The 5000-nt window shown below is 43.0% G+C and overlaps 1 protein-coding gene across 2 annotated transcripts in view; it reads left to right on the top strand.

Annotated features, from left to right (window-relative positions):
* Window positions 1–5000, top strand: part of LOC311056334 (septin-9-like) — a 162030-nt gene that overhangs the window by 54130 nt on the left and 102900 nt on the right. The gene's annotated exons all lie outside the window — the stretch shown is intronic.

The raw sequence follows: 5000 nt of genomic DNA, 5'->3' as shown, positions 1-5000 counted from the left end.
CTTTTGTGTGACGCTGTAGTCATGTAGGGCGTTAATTTACGGGGGGGAAAAAAACACAAATGTATGGAGATAAGAGGTTTTTTGCCCGACTACAACAACAGTATGTTTGTAAGCTGTCTGTCAGCTGCATTAGATTGCACCCACAGCTGTACCTGTGACCCACATGTTACCTCATGCACAGCTCTGAGAGGGTATAGCTGTACACATGGATCCAACATTTGGTTAAATTTGATCCAGGGCTCTCCCCGTCTCTCAGGCACTTTAAGAAAGTATATTTTCCGTTGGGGATACCGATTTCATCCAATCAGGAGTGAGAACCGATACAGGAGGATACAGGATAAACTCGTGAAAGTGGAAGTGATGGAACAATTGAATGAGCATCAGACACAATTGGAATTGGAACATTGTAACATTTAAGCTTATAAATGGGTTCAATATGAACCCATTGACTCTGAGTATCTCGTGACACACACACACCGCAGGTGGCAACCTGCGGTGTGTGTGTGTGTGTGTGTGTGTGTGTGTGTGTGTGTGTGTGTGTGTGTGTGTGTGTGTGTGTGTGTGTGTGTGTGTGTGTGTGTGTGTGTGTGTGTGTGTGTGTGTGTGTGTGTGTGTGTGTGTGTGTGTGTGTGTGTGTGTATGTGGTTTTTAACTTCACATAACTTCCTGTCTGTCATATGTGTGCTTGTTAGATCTTTATTTAATGTTCCTCTTGTAATGATACAAGTCCTCAAGTGTTTCCATATGTAACGATATGATGGGCTGTACATATAGGGTTACATGTTTAACTGTATCCCGGCCGGTACGGTACACAGTACAACACATACAGTACAGTATGACATGAGTGAAGATTGTCTGCATGTTAGGAAGAATTGCACTCTGTCTCTACGGCTTCTCTCCCAGTGTGACAGTTGTTATGGGAGATTGGATTAGACTGGGGCATGCTGGGGCTTGGGAGTGTGTGTGTGTGTGTGTGTGTGTGTGTGTGTGCGTGTGCGTGCGTGCGTGCGTGTGCGTGCATGCGTGTGTGTGTGTGTGTGTGTGTGTGTGTGTGTGTGTGTGTGTGTGTGTGTGTGTGTGTATGTATGCCATGTGTGCTTATGATCCTGTTTGTGTGTGTGTGTGTGTGTGTGTGTGTGTGTGTGTGTGTGTGTGTGTGTGTGTGTGTGTGTGTGTGTGTGTGTGTGTGTGTGTGTGTGTGTGTGTGTGTGTGTGTGTGTGTGTGTGTGTGTGTGTGTGTGTGTGAGCGTGTGCGTGCGCGTGCGCGTGCGTGTGCGTGTGCGTGTGAGGGGTGTGTCCCATCAGCAGAGCATCCAGAGCGGGATTTTCCTCGTGTCTGCGTCCAGATCACATTTCAATCTGTTAAACCTGCACCAGTGTGTATTATGTCCCAAGTGGACAGTTTTATCTACAGGTACAACAGGGACCTCTGCTGGAGGAAGTGACAAAGTGTCAGCTGTCTGGGGACTGAAAAACTAAACAACAGACACACACAGATGTTCAATTTACGTATTTTGGGCATGCCATTATTGGCGTGCCTCTAAATCATAACAGTTTTTTGGAGAAGAAAAATGACATTGCTATAATATCAGTGGTTCTCAAACTTTTTCATGTCAAAGTCCTCCCCATGTATTTGGCCGCAGACCCCCATCTGAAAATATTTTGTTCCAGGGACCCCCAGAAGCAAAGATTTGATTTGAAAATGTAAATAATATTCAAATGGCAATATCAGATCAAACAAAAACAGCTGAAAGCACGAACGCACGGCACACACACACACACACACACACACACACACACACACACACACACACACACACACACACACACACACACACACACACACACACACACACACACACACATACACACACACATTGACATATTGTATTGTGCATGCTTCAGCAGTTTGTAAATAGTGTCTATGATTGATCCCAGGCCACATGGCTCTGCTACATTACAGTAAAGCCTTTGGTTTTGTTACAACCATGTTTGAGCATATGAGTGTGTGTGTGTGTGTGTGTGTGTGTGTGTGTGTGTGTGTGTGTGTGTGTGTGTGTGTGTGTGTGTGTGTGTGTGTGTGTGTGTGTGTGTGTGTGTGTGCGTGTGTTGCTGCTCACTCATTCTCTCTCTCGCTCCGTCTTGGATACAATATCCGTTCTTGACAAAAACTAAAACTCCCAGCGTCTGTTTTGCGGTAACACTTTAGATAGCAAGACAGATACATTACATTACATTACAGTCAATTAGCAGACGCTTTCATCCAAAGCGACTTACAATAAGTGCATTCAACATAGGTAGTCAAGGAAACTACTAATCAGTCTGAAGTCTTAAGTGCATTCTCTTCTAAAACAAGCAATTAAGAGTATTGATTGATTGATTGATGTACTTTATTTAGTAAGACATGAGAACAGTACATGACAGTATATAACAGTACATGGAAGTACAAATTCACAATACAAGGTCTACTAAACTGGAAAGCTCATTAAGCACTAAGCTTGTTTAAGATGAGATCCCCATGCACACAATATACCAAGCACTACGGTAAAAGTGCAATATATCAGCTAGCTACTTTCTTAGACAGATGAGGCAAATCGAAGAGCAAGAGCTAAAACAAATAAGTGTATCGACTAAACAAGATCCAATAAAACAAGAACTCGTACAAGTAATTGACAACAAGTAGGCAAGGCACCGAGTGCCGCGCTATGACAGATACCAGGTTCATCTGTTTACCCGGCATCCTATATTTTGGATAGTTTCAATGTTGTACATATTACATATTTTTTGATATTACTGTTTAGCCCTTTTTTGACCTGGAACGTTCCTTTTTGATTTGAGCTAAAAAGCATTATTTTACACTTTGGCTATTCAAAAATAGCAGATCTGCTATTTTTTTTAAATTTAGAAAATGTGTGCAACTTAATATATTTATATTCTTTTAAAGCGAACATTTTTAACTCAAAACTTTGCTTCTGGGGGGTCCCTGGAACAAAATATTTTTAGATGGGGGTCGGCGGCCAAATACATATCATTTTGGGGGTCCTTGACATGAAAAGGTTTGAGTACCACTGATATAGAAACATACGTTTTTCAGAAAACTGAGACATAAGTAAGAATCGGCCTCAGGTCTTAATGGGTTTAGACTGATATTAGGTTCTAGGTTCTAGGTACCTATGATCCTAGATTACTGAGCCACTACACCGTCTATGTATTTGATGTATGTGTTTATGTGCTTACTGTAAGTCGCTCTGGATAAAGAGCATCTGCTAAAATACCTAAATTGTAAAAAACTATTTTATTGTTCAGGCAAGTGAACAGGACCTTAGGTGCAGACTTAGAACGTGACCTTTCTCTACCTGCCTGATTGTCAAGTGCTTTCTTTTGAGAGCTTATAGTGTCAACTTCTGCATAATAGGACATACATCCGTATGTCCTCGCGGGGAATTTGACTGATAGCACTGTAATTCAAATGGTGTGTAATTCTTCACATTCTGTGTGTATCTGCTATGACGTCAACATATCCATCTTTCATCCTGTCTCTCTCTCTCTCTCTCTCTCTCTCTCTCTCTCTTCCTCTTTGCCTCAGGTGATGTTTTTCCTCACAACATGGAAAAAGTACTCAAATGTTTTACTTAAGTAAAAGTATCAATACTGCAATGTAGAAGTACTCTGTTACAAGTAAAAGTCCGGAATTCAAGATTTTAAGTAAAAGTACTGAAATGTTTGAAAATAGCCGATCTACAAGCTCACAACGCGTCGCATCGCGACGCGTTGTGAGCTTGTAGATCTGCTATTTTCAGATAGCCTGGGTATAAAATAGGGCTAGAACTAAAAGTATAGACAATTGGAAATACCCCGGTAAAGTAAAAGTACCTCAAAACCACACACACGCACGCACGCACGCACGCACGCACGCACGCACGCACGCACACACAGAGCTGGCTACTGTTAGCGGCAGGCGGTCCTGTCATTGATGATGAATGACTCTTTATTGCCCTCTGGGTCAGCTGTGGGGCTCCATTCCTATTGGCCGGCCCCTGTTTTTTTCTGTGCCTACAGGAGCAGGGCATTGGCTGCCCGAGGGGGGGGTGGTCTCACCATCTATTGGACGGTGGAGCCATCTGTAGTTTGCGTTCAGGGTTTGATTGGCTGACAGGACATTCTGTAGATTGTAGATATTGGGATTATAAAGTACTGTAGTGTACGTGCACAGTGATTCACTTAAGAGTACGTGACGTATTCCTCACACGCACGCACGCACGCGCACGCACTCACACACACACAGTCTCATTCACATGCTCATTAAGTCATTAGGCCTCGTATTTATTGATGTATGTTCCCAGCAGACCGACTGACTGTATCTGACCCGCCTGCCTGGCCCCACATAATAATATTGGACCATTTGGTTCCATTAAGTACACAGATCTGTAAGGGTCCATTAATTTGAAACCCCCTCAAGTAACCGAGAGGGTCCCGGGAACTCACTTTGAGAACCACTACAATAATATGTATACAACACTGTATGTATGGTTGAGGTCAAAATTATACGTGTATAGCTTCTTTTTTGTAGTATATATTACTCGTTAAGGGGAGCCGTAAGGAATCGGGTTGTTAAGAGGGAACCGTTTAGGAATCGAAACATTTACAATCCTAATAAAGCATCCTAACCCTTAGTCCTGCATGTCCCGCTCCCACATGGGCCAGTCCTGCCCTGATTAGTTCATGATGATGCAACTCTGTTCCTCCTTGTGGATGTATGTATCTGTCAGACTCTTATAACAAGGCTGGTGTGGAGGAACGCACTCAGTGTGTGTGTGTGTGTGTGTGTGTGTGTGTGTGTGTGTGTGTGTGTGTGTGTGTGTGTGTGTGTGTGTGTGTGTGTGTGTGTGTGTGTGTGTGTGTGTGTGTGTGTGCACTTCCTGATCTCACCATACTCCCATATAATACATCGACATTATCATTAAGTTAATTAGGCATTATTTTCTAGCAGTTGCTACTGT

The sequence above is a fragment of the Gymnoscopelus microlampas genome (assembly GCF_963454915.1).
Source record: "Gymnoscopelus microlampas genome assembly, chromosome: 11".
Taxonomy (NCBI): domain Eukaryota; kingdom Metazoa; phylum Chordata; class Actinopteri; order Myctophiformes; family Myctophidae; genus Gymnoscopelus; species Gymnoscopelus microlampas.
Note: the sequence above shows the minus strand (reverse complement) of the source record. Positions and strands in the feature narration are given on the sequence as shown.